This window comes from Crinia signifera, chromosome 5 (assembly GCF_055691185.1).
Source record: "Crinia signifera chromosome 5, ASM5569118v1, whole genome shotgun sequence".
NCBI classification, from domain to species: domain Eukaryota; kingdom Metazoa; phylum Chordata; class Amphibia; order Anura; family Myobatrachidae; genus Crinia; species Crinia signifera.
Window position 1 is genome coordinate 11,223,837 of NC_139221.1, and position 18,215 is coordinate 11,242,051.

The window sequence follows — 18,215 nt, forward strand, 5'->3', positions numbered from 1 at the left end:
GCGCTCCTATGATGTCACTATGGTGTATGTGGCCGGTTAGCGTCTCTGGATGGAGGCGGTATGACAGGGAGCGCTCCTATGATGTCACTATGGTGTATGGGGCAGGTTAGCGTCTCTGGATGGAGGCGATATGACAGGGAGCGCTCCTATGATGTCACTATGGTGTATGTGGCCGGTCTCTGGATGGAGGCGGTATGACAGGGAGCGCTCCTATGATGTCACTATGGTGTATGTGGCCGGTCTCTGGATGGAGGCGATATGACAGGGAGCGCTCCTATGATGTCACTATGGTGTATGTGGCAGGTTAGCGTCTCTGGATGGAGGCGATATGACAGGGAGCGCTCCTATGATGTCACTATGGTGTATGGGGCAGGTTAGCGTCTCTGGATGGAGGCGATATGACAGGGAGCGCTCCTATGATGTCACTATGGTGTATGTGGCAGGTTAGCGTCTGTGGATGGAGGCGATATGACAGGGAGCGCTCCTATGATGTCACTATGATGTATGTGGCCGGTTAGCGTCTCTGGATGGAGGCGATATGACAGGGAGCGCTCCTATGATGTCACTATGGTGTATGTGGCCGGTTAGCGTCTCTGGATGGAGGCGGTATGACAGGGAGCGCTCCTATGATGTCACTATGGTGTATGTGGCCGGTCTCTGGATGGAGGCGATATGACAGGGAGCGCTCCTATGATGTCACTATGGTGTATGGGGCCGGTTAGCGTCTCTGGATGGAGGCGGTATGACAGGGAGCGCTCCTATGATGTCACTATGGTGTATGGGGCAGGTTAGCGTCTCTGGATGGAGGCGATATGACAGGGAGCGCTCCTATGATGTCACTATGGTGTATGTGGCCGGTTAGCGTCTCTGGATGGAGGCGGTATGACAGGGAGCGCTCCTATGATGTCACTATGGTGCATGTGGCCGGTTAGCGTCTCTGGATGGAGGCGGTATGACAGGGAGCGCTCCTATGATGTCACTATGGTGTATGTGGCAGGTTAGCGTCTCTGGATGGAGGCGATATGACAGGGAGCGCTCCTATGATGTCACTATGGTGTATGTGGCCGGTTAGCGTCTCTGGATGGAGGCGATATGACAGGGAGCGCTCCTATGATGTCACTATGGTGTATGTGGCCGGTTAGCGTCTCTGGATGGAGGCGGTATGACAGGGAGCGCTCCTATGATGTCACTATGGTGTATGTGGCCGGTTAGCGTCTCTGGATGGAGGCGGTATGACAGGGAGCGCTCCTATGATGTCACTATGATGTATGCGGCCGGTTAGCGTCTTTGGATGGAGGCGGTATGACAGGGAGCGCTCCTATGATGTCACTATGGTGTATGTGGCCGGTTAGCGTCTCTGGATGGAGGCGATATGACAGGGAGCGCTCCTATGATGTCACTATGGTGTATGTGGCAGGTCAGCGTCTCTGGATGGAGGCGGTATGACAGGGAGCGCTCCTATGATGTCACTATGGTGTATGTGGCAGGTTAGCGTCTCTGGATGTAGGCGGTATGACAGGGAGCGCTCCTATGATGTCACTATGGTGTATGTGGCAGGTTAGCGTCTCTGGATGGAGGCGATATGACAGGGAGCGCTCCTATGATGTCACTATGGTGTATGTGGCCGGTTAGCGTCTCTGGATGGAGGAGGTATGACAGGGAGCGATCCTATGATGTCACTATGATGTATGGGGCCGGTTAGCGTCTCTGGATGGAGGCGATATGACAGGGAGCGCTCCTATGATGTCACTATGGTGTATGTGGCCGGTTAGCGTCTCTGGATGGAGGTGGTATGACAGGGAGCGCTCCTATGATGTCACTATGGTGTATGTGGCCGGTTAGCGTCTCTGGATGGAGGCGGTATGACAGGGAGCGCTCCTATGATGTCACTATGGTGTATGTGGCCGGTTAGCGTCTCTGGATGGAGGAGGTATGACAGGGAGCGATCCTATGATGTCACTATGATGTATGGGGCCGGTTAGCGTCTCTGGATGGAGGCGATATGACAGGGAGCGCTCCTATGATGTCACTATGGTGTATGTGGCCGGTTAGCGTCTCTGGATGGAGGTGGTATGACAGGGAGCGCTCCTATGATGTCACTATGGTGTATGTGGCCGGTTAGCGTCTCTGGATGGAGGCGGTATGACAGGGAGCGCTCCTATGATGTCACTATGGTGTATGTGACCGGTTAGCGTCTCTGGATGGAGGTGGTATGACAGGGAGCGCTCCTATGATGTCACTATGGTGTATGTGGCAGGTTAGCGTCTCTGGATGTAGGCGGTATGACAGGGAGCGCTCCTATGATGTCACTATGGTGTATGTGGCAGGTTAGCGTCTCTGGATGGAGGCGATATGACAGGGAGCGCTCCTATGATGTCACTATGGTGTATGTGGCCGGTTAGCGTCTCTGGATGGAGGAGGTATGACAGGGAGCGATCCTATGATGTCACTATGATGTATGGGGCCGGTTAGCGTCTCTGGATGGAGGCGATATGACAGGGAGCGCTCCTATGATGTCACTATGGTGTATGTGGCCGGTTAGCGTCTCTGGATGGAGGCGATATGACAGGGAGCGATCCTATGATGTCACTATGATGTATGGGGCCGGTTAGCGTCTCTGGATGGAGGCGATATGACAGGGAGCGCTCCTATGATGTCACTATGGTGTATGTGGCCGGTTAGCGTCTCTGGATGGAGGCGATATGACAGGGAGCGCTCCTATGATGTCACTATGGTGTATGTGGCAGGTTAGTGTCTCTGGATGCAGGCGGTATGACAGGGAGCGCTCCTATGATATCACTATGGTGAGTGTGGCCGGATAGCGTCTCTGGATGGAGGCGATATGACAGGGAGCGCTCCTATGATGTCACTATGGTGTATGTGGCAGGTTAGCGTCTCTGGATGGAGGCGATATGACAGGGAGCGCTCCTATGATGTCACTATGGTGTATGTGGCCGGTTAGCGTCTCTGGATGGAGGCGATATGACAGGGAGCGCTACTATGATGTCACTATGGTGTATGTGGCCGGTTAGCATCTCTGGATGGAGGCAGTATGACAGGGAGCGCTCCTATGATGTCACTATGGTGTATGTGGCCGGTTAGCGTCTCTGGATGGAGGCGATATGACAGGGAGCGCTCCTATGATGTCACTATGGTGTATGTGGCCGGTCTCTGGATGGAGGCGGTATGACAGGGAGCGCTCCTATGATGTCACTATGGTGTATATGGCCGGTTAGCGTCTCTGGACGGAGGCGATATGACAGGGAGCGCTCCTATAATGTCACTATGGTGAATGTGGCCGGTTAGCGTCTCTGGATGGAGGCGATATGACAGGGAGCGCTCCTATGATGTCACTATGGTGTATGTGGCAGGTTAGCGTCTCTGGATGGAGGCGGTATGACAGGGAGCGCTCCTATGATGTCACTATGGTGTATGTGGCCGGTCTCTGGATGGAGGCGATATGACAGGGAGCGCTCCTATGATGTCACTATGGTGTATGTGGCCGGTCTCTGGATGGAGGCGATATGACAGGGAGCGCTCCTATGATGTCACTATGGTGTATGTGGCCGGTCTCTGGATGGAGGCGATATGACAGGGAGCGCTCCTATGATGTCACTATGGTGTATGTGGCCGGTCTCTGGATGGAGGCGATATGACAGGGAGCGCTCCTATGATGTCACTATGGTGTATGTGGCAGGTTAGCGTCTCTGGATGGAGGCGATATGACAGGGAGCGCTCCTATGATGTCACTATGGTGTATGTGGCCGGTTAGCGTCTCTGGATGGAGGCGATATGACAGGGAGCGCTCCTATGATGTCACTATGGTGTATGGGGCAGGTTAGCGTCTCTGGATGGAGGCGGTATGACAGGGAGCGCTCCTATGATGTCACTATGGTGTATGGGGCCGGTTAGCGTCTCTTGATGGAGGCGATATGACAGGGAGCGCTCCTATGATGTCACTATGGTGTATGGGGCCGGTTAGCGTCTCTGGATGGAGGCGGTATGACAGGGAGCGCTCCTATGATGTCACTATGGTGTATGTGGCAGGTTAGCGTCTCTGGATGGAGGCGGTATGACAGGGAGCGCTCCTATGATGTCACTATGGTGTATGTTCCCGGTTAGCGTCTCTGGATGGAGGCGGTATGACAGGGAGCGCTCCTATGATGTCACTATGGTGTATGTGGCCGGTTAGCGTCACTGGATGGAGGCGGTATGACAGGGAGCGCTCCTATGATGTCACTATGGTGTATGTGGCCGGTTAGCGTCTCTGGATGGAGGCGGTATGACAGGGAGCGCTCCTATGATGTCACTATGGTGTATGTGGCCGGTCTCTGGATGGAGGCGGTATGACAGGAAGCGCTCCTATGATGTCACTATGGTGTATGGGGCAGGTTAGCGTCACTGGATGGAGGCGGTATGACAGGGAGCGCTCCTATGATGTCACTATGGTGTATGGGGCCGGTTAGCGTCTCTGGATGGAGGCGATATGACAGGGAGCGCTCCTATGATGTCACTATGGTTTATGTGGCAGGTTAGCGTCTCTGGATGGAGGCGGTATGACAGGGAGCGCTCCTATGATGTCACTATGGTGTATGTGGCCGGTTAGCGTCTCTGGATGGAAGCGATATGACAGGGAGCGCTCCTATGATGTCACTATGGTGTATGTGGCCGGTCTCTGGATGGAGGTGATATGACAGGGAGCGCTCCTATGATGTCACTATGATGTATGTGGCCGGTTAGCGTCTCTGGATGGAGGCGATATGACAGGGAGCGCTCCTATGATGTCACTATGGTGTATGTGGCAGGTTAGCGTCTCTGGATGGAGGCGATATGACAGGGAGCGCTCCTATGATGTCACTATGGTGTATGTGGCCGGTTAGCGTCTCCGGATGGAGGCGGTATGACAGGGAGCGCTCCTATGATGTCACTATGGTGTATGTGGCCGGTTAGCGTCTCTGGATGGAGGCGATATGACAGGGAGCGCTCCTATGATGTCACTATGGTGTATGTGGAAGGTTAGCGTCTCTGGATGGAGGCGATATGACAGGGAGCGCTCCTATGATGTCACTATGGTGTATGTGGCAGGTTAGCGTCTCTGGATGGAGGCGGTATGACAGGGAGCGCTCCTATGATGTCACTATGGTGTATGGGGCAGGTTAGCGTCTCTGGATGGAGGCGGTATGACAGGGAGCGCTCCTATGATGTCACTATGATGTATGGGGCAGGTTAGCGTCTCTGGATGGAGGCGGTATGACAGGGAGCGCTCCTATGATGTCACTATGGTGTATGGGGCAGGTTAGCGTCTCTGGATGGAGGCGATATGACAGGGAGCGCTCCTATGATGTCACTATGGTGTATGGGGCCGGTTAGCGTCTCTGGATGGAGGCGGTATGACAGGGAGCGCTCCTATGATGTCACTATGGTGTATGGGGCAGGTTAGCGTCTCTGGATGGAGGCGGTATGACAGGGAGCGCTCCTATGATGTCACTATGGTGTATGTGGCAGGTTAGCGTCTCTGGATGGAGGCGGTATGACAGGGAGCGCTCCTATGATGTCACTATGGTGTATGTGGCCGGTTAGCGTCTCTGGATGGAGGCGGTATGACAGGGAGCGCTCCTATGATGTCACTATGGTGCATGTGGCCGGTTAGCGTCTCTGGATGGAGGCGGTATGACAGGGAGCGCTCCTATGATGTCACTATGATGTATGGGGCCGGTTAGCGTCTCTGGATGGAGGCGGTATGACAGGGAGCGCTCCTATGATGTCACTATGGTGTATGTGGCAGGTTAGCGTCTCTGGATGGAGGCGGTATGACAGGGAGCGCTCCTATGATGTCACTATGGTGTATGTGGCAGGTTAGCGTCTCTGGATGGAGGCGATATGACAGGGAGCGCTCCTATGATGTCACTATGGTGTATGTGGCCGGTTAGCGTCTCTGGATGGAGGCGGTATGACAGGGAGCGCTCCTATGATGTCACTATGGTGTATGTGGCCGGTTAGCGTCTCTGGATGGAGGCGGTATGACAGGGAGCGCTCCTATGATGTCACTATGGTGTATGTGGCCGGTTAGCGTCTCTGGATGGAGGCGGTATGACAGGGAGCGCTCCTATGATGTCACTATGGTGTATGTGGCAGGTTAGCATCTCTGGATGGAGGCGGTATGACAGGGAGCGCTCCTATGATGTCACTATGGTGTATGTGGCAGGTTAGCGTCTCTGGATGGAGGCGGTATGACAGGGAGCGCTCCTATGATGTCACTATGGTGTATGGGGCAGGTTAGCGTCTCTGGATGGAGGCGGTATGACAGGGAGCGCTCCTATGATGTCACTATGGTGTATGTGGCAGGTTAGCGTCTCTGAAAGGAGGCGATATGACAGGGAGCGCTCCTATGATGTCACTATGGTGTATGTGGCAGGTTAGCGTCTCTGGATGGAGGCGATATGACAGGGAGCGCTCCTATGATGTCACTATGGTGTATGTGGCCGGTTAGCGTCTCTGGATGAAGGCGGTATGACAGAGAGCGCTCCTATGATGTCACTATGGTGTATGTGGCAGGTTAGCGTCTCTGGATGGAGGCGATATGACAGGGAGCGCTCCTATGATGTCACTATGGTGTATGTGGCAGGTTAGCGTCTCTGGATGGAGGCGGTATGACAGGGAGCGCTCCTATGATGTCACTATGGTGTATGTGGCCGGTTAGCGTCTCTGGATGGAGGCGATATGACAGGGAGCGCTCCTATGATGTCACTATGGTGTATGTGGCCGGTTAGCGTCTCTGGATGGAGGCGGTATGACAGGGAGCGCTCCTATGATGTCACTATGGTGTATGTGGCCGGTTAGCGTCTCTGGATGGAGGCGATATGACAGGGAGCGCTCCTATGATGTCACTATGGTGTATGTGGCAGGTTAGCGTCTCTGGATGGAGGCGATATGACGGGGAGCGCTCCTATGATGTCACTATGGTGTATGTGGCAGGTTAGCGTCTCTGGATGGAGGCGATATGACGGGGAGCGCTCCTATGATGTCACTATGGTGTATGTGGCCGGATAGCGTCTCTGGATGGAGGCGGTATGACAGGGAGCGCTCCTATGATGTCACTATGGTGTATGTGGCAGGTTAGCGTCTCTGGATGGAGGCGGTATGACAGGGAGCGCTCCTATGATGTCACTATGGTGTATGGGGCAGGTTAGCGTCTCTGGATGGAGGCGGTATGACAGGGATCGCTCCTATGATGTCACTATGGTGTATGTGGCCGGTTAGCGTCTCTGGATGGAGGCGGTATGACAGGGAGCGCTCCTATGATGTCACTATGGTGTATGTGGCAGGTTAGCGTCTCTGGATGGAGGCGATATGACAGGGAGCGCTCCTATGATGTCACTATGGTGTATGTGGCAGGTTAGCGTCTCTGGATGGAGGCGGTATGACAGGGAGCGCTCCTATGATGTCACTATGGTGTATGTGGCCGGTTAGCGTCTCTGGATGGAGGCGATATGACAGGGAGCGCTCCTATGATGTCACTATGGTGTATGTGGCCGGTTAGCGTCTCTGGATGGAGGCGGTATGACCGGGAGCGCTCCTATGATGTCACTATGGTGTATGTGGCCGGTTAGCGTCTCTGGATGGAGGCGATATGACAGGGAGCGCTCCTATGATGTCACTATGGTGTATGTGGCAGGTTAGCGTCTCTGGATGGAGGCGATATGACAGGGAGCGCTCCTATGATGTCACTATGGTGTATGTGGCAGGTTAGCGTCTCTGGATGGAGGCGATATGACGGGGAGCGCTCCTATGATGTCACTATGGTGTATGTGGCCGGATAGCGTCTCTGGATGGAGGCGGTATGACAGGGAGCGCTCCTATGATGTCACTATGGTGTATGTGGCAGGTTAGCGTCTCTGGATGGAGGCGGTATGACAGGGAGCGCTCCTATGATGTCACTATGGTGTATGGGGCAGGTTAGCGTCTCTGGATGGAGGCGGTATGACAGGGATCGCTCCTATGATGTCACTATGGTGTATGTGGCCGGTTAGCGTCTCTGGATGGAGGCGGTATGACAGGAAGCGCTCCTATGATGTCACTATGGTGTATGTGGCTGGTTAGCGTCTCTGGATGGAGGCGATATGACAGGAAGCGCTCCTATGATGTCACTATGGTGTATGGGGCCGGTTAGTGTCTCTGGATGGAGGCGGTATGACAGGGAGCGCTCCTATGATGTCACTATGGTGTATGTGGCCGGTTAGCGTCTCTGGGTGGAGGCGATATGACAGGGAGCGCTCCTATGATGTCACTATGGTGTATGTGGCCGGTTAGCGTCTCTGGGTGGAGGCGATATGACAGGGAGCGCTCCTATGATGTCACTATGGTGTACAGTATGTGGCCGGTTAGCGTCTCTGGATGGAGGCGGTATGACAGGGAGCGCTCCTATGATGTCACTATGGTGTATGGGGCCGGTTAGCGTCTCTGGATGGAGGCGGTATGACAGGGAGCGCTCCTATGATGTCACTATGGTGTATGGGGCCGGTTAGCGTCTCTGGATGGAGGTGATATGACAGGAAGCGCTCCTATGATGTCACTATGGTGTATGTGGCAGGTTAGCGTCTCTGGATGGAGGCGATATGACAGGGAGCGCTCCTATGATGTCACTATGGTGTATGGGGCTGGTTAGCGTCTCTGGATGGAGGCGGTATGACAGGGAGCGCTCCTATGATGTCACTATGGTGTATGGGGCCGGTTAGCGTCTCTGGATGGAGGCGATATGACAGGGAGCGCTCCTATGATGTCACTATGGTGTATGTGGCCGGTTAGCGTCTCTGGATGGAGGTGATATGACAGGAAGTGCTCCTATGATGTCACTATGGTGTATGTGGCAGGTTAGCGTCTCTGGATGGAGGCGATATGACAGGGAGCGCTCCTATGATGTCACTATGGTGTATGTGGCAGGTTAGCGTCTCTGGATGGAGGCGGTATGACAGGGAGCGCTCCTATGATGTCACTATGATGTATGTGGCCGGTTAGCGTCTCTGGATGGAGGCGGTATGACAGGGAGCGCTCCTATGATGTCACTATGGTGTATGTGGCAGGTTAGCGTCTCTGGGTGGAGGCGGTATGACAGGGAGCGCTCCTATGATGTCACTATGGTGTATGTGGCCGGTTAGCGTCTCTGGATGGAGGCGGTATGACAGGGAGAGCTCCTATGATGTCACTATGGTGTATGTGGCAGGTTAGCGTCTCTGGATGGAGGCGGTATGACAGGGAGCGATCCTATGATGTCACTATGATGTATGGGGCCGGTTAGCGTCTCTGGATGGAGGCGGTATGACAAGGAGAGCTCTTATGATGTCACTATGGTGTATGTGGCCGGTTAGCGTCTCTGGATGGAGGCGGTATGACAGGGAGCGCTCCTATGATGTCACTATGGTGTATGTGGCAGGTTAGCGTCTCTGGATGGAGGCGGTATGACAGGGAGCGCTCCTATGATGTCACTATGATGTATGTGGCCGGTTAGCGTCTCTGGATGGAGGCGGTATGACAGGGAGCGCTCCTATGATGTCACTATGGTGTATGTGGCAGGTTAGCGTCTCTGGGTGGAGGCGGTATGACAGGGAGCGCTCCTATGATGTCACTATGGTGTATGTGGCCGGTTAGCGTCTCTGGATGGAGGCGATATGACAGGGAGCGCTCCTATGATGTAACTATGGTGTATGTGGCCGGTTAGCGTCTCTGGATGGAGGCAGTATGACAGGGAGCGCTCCTATGATGTTACTATGGTGTATGTGGCCGGTTAGCGTCTCTGGATGGAGGCGGTATGACAGGGAGCGCTCCTATGATGTCACTATGGTGTATGGGGCAGGTTAGCGTCTCCGGATGGAGGCGATATGACAGGGAGCGATCCTATGATGTCACTATGATGTATGTGGCCGGTTAGCGTCTCCGGATGGAGGCGGTATGACAGGGAGCGCTCCTATGATGTCACTATGATGTATGTGGCCGGTTAGCGTCTCTGGATGGAGGCGATATGACAGGGAGCGCTCCTATGATGTCACTATGGTGTATGTGGCAGGTTAGCGTCTCTGGATGGAGGCGATATGACAGGGAGCGCTCCTATGATGTCACTATGATGTATGCGGCCGGTTAGCGTCTCTGGATGGAGGCGGTATGACAGGGAGCGCTCCTATGATGTCACTATGGTGTATGTGGCCGGATAGCGTCTCTGGATGGAGGCGGTATGACAGGGAGCGCTCCTATGATGTCACTATGGTGTATGTGGCCGGTTAGCATCTCTGGATGGAGGCGGTATGACAGGGAGCGCTCCTATGATGTCACTATGGTGTATGTGGCCGGTTAGCGTCTCTGGATGGAGGCGATATGACAGGGAGCGCTCCTATGATGTCACTATGGTGTATGTGGCAGGTTAGCGTCTCTGGATGGAGGCGATATGACGGGGAGCGCTCCTATGATGTCACTATGGTGTATGTGGCAGGTTAGCGTCTCTGGATGGAGGCGATATGACGGGGAGCGCTCCTATGATGTCACTATGGTGTATGTGGCCGGATAGCGTCTCTGGATGGAGGCGGTATGACAGGGAGCGCTCCTATGATGTCACTATGGTGTATGTGGCAGGTTAGCGTCTCTGGATGGAGGCGGTATGACAGGGAGCGCTCCTATGATGTCACTATGGTGTATGGGGCAGGTTAGCGTCTCTGGATGGAGGCGGTATGACAGGGATCGCTCCTATGATGTCACTATGGTGTATGTGGCCGGTTAGCGTCTCTGGATGGAGGCGGTATGACAGGGAGCGCTCCTATGATGTCACTATGGTGTATGTGGCAGGTTAGCGTCTCTGGATGGAGGCGATATGACAGGGAGCGCTCCTATGATGTCACTATGGTGTATGTGGCCGGTTAGCGTCTCTGGATGGAGGCGATATGACAGGGAGCGCTCCTATGATGTCACTATGGTGTATGTGGCCGGTTAGCGTCTCTGGATGGAGGCGGTATGACAGGGAGCGCTCCTATGATGTCACTATGGTGTATGTGGCCGGTTAGCGTCTCTGGATGGAGGCGATATGACAGGGAGCGCTCCTATGATGTCACTATGGTGTATGTGGCAGGTTAGCGTCTCTGGATGGAGGCGATATGACAGGGAGCGCTCCTATGATGTCACTATGGTGTATGTGGCAGGTTAGCGTCTCTGGATGGAGGCGATATGACGGGGAGCGCTCCTATGATGTCACTATGGTGTATGTGGCCGGATAGCGTCTCTGGATGGAGGCGGTATGACAGGGAGCGCTCCTATGATGTCACTATGGTGTATGTGGCAGGTTAGCGTCTCTGGATGGAGGCGTATGACAGGGAGCGCTCCTATGATGTCACTATGGTGTATGGGGCAGGTTAGCGTCTCTGGATGGAGGCGGTATGACAGGGATCGCTCCTATGATGTCACTATGGTGTATGTGGCCGGTTAGCGTCTCTGGATGGAGGCGGTATGACAGGAAGCGCTCCTATGATGTCACTATGGTGTATGTGGCTGGTTAGCGTCTCTGGATGGAGGCGATATGACAGGAAGCGCTCCTATGATGTCACTATGGTGTATGGGGCCGGTTAGTGTCTCTGGATGGAGGCGGTATGACAGGGAGCGCTCCTATGATGTCACTATGGTGTATGTGGCCGGTTAGCGTCTCTGGGTGGAGGCGATATGACAGGGAGCGCTCCTATGATGTCACTATGGTGTATGTGGCCGGTTAGCGTCTCTGGGTGGAGGCGATATGACAGGGAGCGCTCCTATGATGTCACTATGGTGTACAGTATGTGGCCGGTTAGCGTCTCTGGATGGAGGCGGTATGACAGGGAGCGCTCCTATGATGTCACTATGGTGTATGGGGCCGGTTAGCGTCTCTGGATGGAGGCGGTATGACAGGGAGCGCTCCTATGATGTCACTATGGTGTATGGGGCCGGTTAGCGTCTCTGGATGGAGGTGATATGACAGGAAGCGCTCCTATGATGTCACTATGGTGTATGTGGCAGGTTAGCGTCTCTGGATGGAGGCGATATGACAGGGAGCGCTCCTATGATGTCACTATGGTGTATGGGGCCGGTTAGCGTCTCTGGATGGAGGCGGTATGACAGGGAGCGCTCCTATGATGTCACTATGGTGTATGGGGCCGGTTAGCGTCTCTGGATGGAGGCGATATGACAGGGAGCGCTCCTATGATGTCACTATGGTGTATGTGGCCGGTTAGCGTCTCTGGATGGAGGTGATATGACAGGAAGCGCTCCTATGATGTCACTATGGTGTATGTGGCAGGTTAGCGTCTCTGGATGGAGGCGATATGACAGGGAGCGCTCCTATGATGTCACTATGGTGTATGTGGCAGGTCAGCGTCTCTGGGATGGAGGCGGTATGACAGGGAGCGCTCCTATGATGTCACTATGGTGTATGTGGCAGGTTAGCGTCTCTGGATGTAGGCGGTATGACAGGGAGCGCTCCTATGATGTCACTATGGTGTATGTGGCAGGTTAGCGTCTCTGGATGGAGGCGATATGACAGGGAGCGCTCCTATGATGTCACTATGGTGTATGTGGCCGGTTAGCGTCTCTGGATGGAGGCGATATGACAGGGGAGCGCTCCTATGATGTCACTATGGTGTATGTGGCAGGTTAGCATCTCTGGATGGAGGCGATATGACAGGGAGCGCTCCTATGATGTCACTATGGTGTATGTGGCAGGTTAGCGTCTCTGGATGGAGGCGGTATGACAGGGAGCGCTCCTATGATGTCACTATGATGTATGTGGCCGGTTAGCGTCTCTGGATGGAGGCGGTATGACAGGGAGCGCTCCTATGATGTCACTATGGTGTATGTGGCAGGTTAGCGTCTCTGGGTGGAGGCGGTATGACAGGGAGCGCTCCTATGATGTCACTATGGTGTATGTGGCCGGTTAGCGTCTCTGGATGGAGGCGGTATGACAGGGAGAGCTCCTATGATGTCACTATGGTGTATGTGGCAGGTTAGCGTCTCTGGATGGAGGCGGTATGACAGGGAGCGATCCTATGATGTCACTATGATGTATGGGGCCGGTTAGCGTCTCTGGATGGAGGCGGTATGACAAGGAGAGCTCTTATGATGTCACTATGGTGTATGTGGCCGGTTAGCGTCTCTGGATGGAGGCGGTATGACAGGGAGAGCTCCTATGATGTCACTATGGTGTATGTGGCAGGTTAGCGTCTCTGGATGGAGGCGGTATGACAGGGAGCGATCCTATGATGTCACTATGATGTATGGGGCCGGTTAGCGTCTCTGGATGGAGGCGGTATGACAAGGAGAGCTCTTATGATGTCACTATGGTGTATGTGGCCGGTTAGCGTCTCTGGATGGAGGAGATATGACAGGGAGCGCTCCTATGATGTCACTATGATGTATGTGGCCGGTTAGCGTCTCTGGATGGAGGCGGTATGACAGGGAGCGCTCCTATGATGTCACTATGGTGTATGGGGCAGGTTAGCGTCTCCGGATGGAGGCGATATGACAGGGAGCGATCCTATGATGTCACTATGGTGTATGGGGCAGGTTAGCGTCTCTGGATGGAGGCGATATGACAGGGAGCGCTCCTATGATGTCACTATGATGTATGTCGCCGGTTAGCGTCTCTGGATGGAGGCGGTATGACAGGGAGCGCTCCTATGATGTCACTATGGTGTATGGGGCAGGTTAGCGTCTCCGGATGGAGGCGGTATGACAGGGAGCGCTCCTATGATGTCACTATGGTGTATGGGGCAGGTTAGCGTCTCTGGATGGAGGCGGTATGACAGGGAGCGCTCCTATGATGTCACTATGGTGTATGTGGCCGGTTAGCGTCTCTGGATGGAGGCGGTATGACAGGGAGCGCTCCTATGATGTCACTATGATGTATGTGGCCGGTTAGCGTCTCCGGATGGAGGCGGTATGACAGGGAGCGCTCCTATGATGTCACTATGATGTATGTGGCCGGTTAGCGTCTCTGGATGGAGGCGATATGACAGGGAGCGCTCCTATGATGTCACTATGGTGTATGTGGCAGGTTAGCGTCTCTGGATGGAGGCGATATGACAGGGAGCGCTCCTATGATGTCACTATGATGTATGCGGCCGGTTAGCGTCTCTGGATGGAGGCGATATGACAGGGAGCGCTCCTATGATGTCACTATGATGTATGGGGCAGGTTAGCGTCTCTGGGTGGAGGCGGTATGACAGGGAGCGCTCCTATGATGTCACTATGGTGTATGGGCCGGTTAGTGTCTCTGGATGGAGGCGGTATGACAGGGAGCGCTCCTATGATGTCACTATGGTGTATGTGGCAGGTTAGCGTCTCTGGATGGAGGCGGTATGACAGGGAGCGCTCCTATGATGTCACTATGGTGTATGGGGCCGGTTAGTGTCTCTGGATGGAGGCGGTATGACAGGGAGCGCTCCTATGATGTCACTATGGTGTATGTGGCAGGTTAGCGTCTCTGGATGGAGGCGGTATGACAGGGAGCGCTCCTATGATGTCACTATGTTGTATGTGGCCGGTTAGCGTCTCTGGATGGAGGCGATATGACAGGAGCGCTCCTATGATGTCACTATGGTGTATGTGGCAGGTTAGCGTCTCTGGGTGGAGGCGATATGACAGGGAGCGCTCCTATGATGTCACTATGGCGTATGTGGCCGGTTAGCGTCTCTGGATGGAGGCGATATGACAGGGAGCGCTCCTATGATGTCACTATGTTGTATGTGGCCGGTTAGCGTCTCTGGATGGAGGCGGGGTATGACAGGGAGCGCTCCTATGATGTCACTATGGTGTATGGGGCAGGTTAGCGTCTCTGGATGGAGGCGATATGACAGGGAGCGCTCCTATGATGTCACTATGGTGTATGGGGCCGGTTAGCGTCTCTGGATGGAGGCGGTATGACAGGGAGCGCTCCTATGATGTCACTATGGTGTATGTGGCCGGTCTCTGGATGGAGGCGATATGACAGGGGAGCGCTCCTATGATGTCACTATGGTGTATGTGGCCGGTCAGCGTCTCTGGATGAAGGCGATATGACAGGGAGCGCTCCTATGATGTCACTATGGTGTATGTGGCCGGTTAGCGTCTCTGGATGGAGGCGATATGACAGGGAGCGCTCCTATGATGTCACTATGGTGTATGTGGCAGGTTAGCGTCTCTGGATGGAGGCGGTATGACAGGGAGTGCTCTTATGATGTCACTATGGTGTATGGGGCAGGTTAGCGTCTCTGGATGGAGGCGATATGACAGGGAGCGCTCCTATGATGTCACTATGGTGTATGTGGCAGGTTAGCGTCTCTGGATGGAGGCGGTATGACAGGGAGCGCTCCTATGATGTCACTATGGTGTATGTGGCCGGTTAGCGTCTCTGGATGGAGGCGATATGACAGGGAGCGCTCCTATGATGTCACTATGGTGTATGTGGCAGGTTAGCGTCTCTGGATGGGAGGCGATATGACAGGGAGCGCTCCTATGATGTCACTATGGTGTATGTGGCTGGTTAGCGTCTCTGGATGGAGGCGATATGACAGGGAGCGCTCCTATGATGTCACTATGGTGTATGTGGCCGGTTAGCGTCTCTGGATAGAGGCGGTATGACAGGGAGCGTTCCTATGATGTCATTATGGTGTATTGGGCAGGTTAGCGTCTCTGGATGGAGGCGGTATGACAGGGGAGCGCTCCCTATGATGTCACTATGGTGTATGTGGCCGGTTAGCGTCTCTGGATGGAGGCGATATGACAGGGAGCGCTCCTATGATGTCACTATGGTGTATGCGGCAGGTTAGCGTCTCTGGATTGAGGCGGTATGACAGCGAGCGCTCCTATGATGTCACTATGGTGTATGTGGCAGGCTAGCGTCTCTGGATGGAGGCGGTATGACAGGGAGCGCTCCTATGATGTCACTATGGTGTATGTGGCCGGTTAGCGTCTCTGGATGGAGGAGGTATGACAGGGAGCGCTCCTATGATGTCACTATGGTGTATGTGGCCGGTTAGCGTCTCTGGATGGAGGCGATATGACAGGGAGCGCTCCTATGATGTCACTATGGTGTATGTGGCCGGTTAGCGTCTCTGGATGGAGGCGGTATGACAGGGAGCGCTCCTATGATGTCACTATGGTGTATGTGGCCGGTTAGCGTCTCTGGATGGAGGCGGTATGACAGGGAGCGCTCCTATGATGTCACTATGGTGTATGTGGCAGGTTAGCGTCTCTGGATGGAGGCGATGTGACAGTGAGCGCTCCTATGATGTCACTATGGTGTATGTGGCCGGTTAGCGTCTCTGGATGGAGGCGGTATGACAGGGAGCGCCCCTATGATGTCACTATGGTGTATGGGGCCGGTTAGCATCTCTGGATGGAGGCGATATGACAGGGAGCGCTCCTATGATGTCACTATGGTGTATGTGGCCGGTTAGCGTCTCTGGATGGAGGCGATATGACAGGGAGCGCTCCTATGATGTCACTATGGTGTATGTGGCCGGTTAGCGTCTCTGGATGGAGGCGGTATGACAGGGAGCGCTCCTATGATGTCACTATGGTGTATGTGGCCGGTCTCTGGATGGAGGTGATATGACAGGGAGCGCTCCTATGATGTCACTATGGTGTATGTGGCCGGTTAGCGTCTCTGGATGGAGGCGATATGACAGGGAGCGCTCCTATGATGTCACTATGGTGTATGTGGCCGGTTAGCGTCTCTGGATGGAGGCGGTATGACAGGGAGCGCTCCTATGATGTCACTATGGTGTATGTGGCCGGTCTCTGGATGGAGGCGATATGACAGGGAGCGCTCCTATGATGTCACTATGGTGTATGTGGCCGGTTAGCGTCTCTGGGTGGAGGCGATATGACAGGGAGCGCTCCTATGATGTCACTATGGTGTATGTGGCCGGTTAGCGTCTCTGGATGGAGGCGATATGACAGGGAGCGCTCCTATGATGTCACTATGGTGTATGGGGCAGGTTAGCGTCTCTGGATGGAGGCGGTATGACAGGGAGCGCTCCCATGATGTCACTATGGTGTATGGGGCCGGTTAGCGTCTCTGGATGGAGGCGGTATGACAGGGAGCGCTCCTATGATGTCACTATGGTGTATGTGGCAGGTTAGCGTCTCTGGATGGAGGCGGTATGACAGGGAGCGCTCCTATGATGTCACTATGGTGTATGTGGCCGGTTAGCGTCTCTGGATGGAGGCGGTATGACAGGGAGCTCTCCTATGATGTCACTATGGTGTATGTGGCAGGTTAGCGTCTCTGGATGGAGGCGGTATGACAGGGAGCGCTCCTATGATGTCACTATGGTGTATGGGGCAGGTTAGCGTCTCTGGATGGAGGCGATATGACAGGGAGCGCTCCTATGATGTCACTATGGTGTATGTGGCCGGTTAGCGTCTCTGGATGGAGGCGATATGACAGGGAGCGCTCCTATGATGTCACTATGGTGTATGTGGCAGGTTAGCGTCTCTGGATGGAGGCGATATGACAGGGAGCGCTCCTATGATGTCAATATGGTGTATGTGGCCGGTTAGCGTCTCTGGATGGAGGCGATATGACAGGGAGTGCTCCTATGATGTCACTATGGTGTATGTGGCCGGTTAGCGTCTCTGGATGGAGGCGGTATGACAGGGAGCGCTCCTATGATGTCACTATGGTGTATGTGGCCGGTTAGCGTCTCTGGATGGAGGCGGTATGACAGGGAGCGCTCCTATGATGTCACTATGGTGTATGTGGCCGGTTAGCGTCTCTGGATGGAGGCGATATGACAGGGAGCGCTCCTATGATGTCACTATGATGTATGTGGCCGGTTAGCGTCTCTGGATGGAGGCGGTATGACAGGGAGCGCTCCTATGATGTCACTATGGTGTATGGGGCCGGTCTCTGGATGGAGGCGGTATGACAGGGAGCGCTCCTATGATGTCACTATGGTGTATGGGTCCGGTTAGCGTCTCTGGATGGAGGCGATATGACAGGGAGCGCTCCTATGATGTCACTATGGTGTATGGGGCCGGTTAGCGTCTCTGGATGGAGGCGATATGACAGGGAGCGCTCCTATGATGTCACTATGGTGTATGTGGCAGGTTAGCATCTCTGGATGGAGGCGATATGACAGGGAGCGCTCCTATGATGTCACTATGGTGTATGTGGCCGGTTAGCGTCTCTGGATGGAGGCGGTATGACAGGGAGCGCTCCTATGATG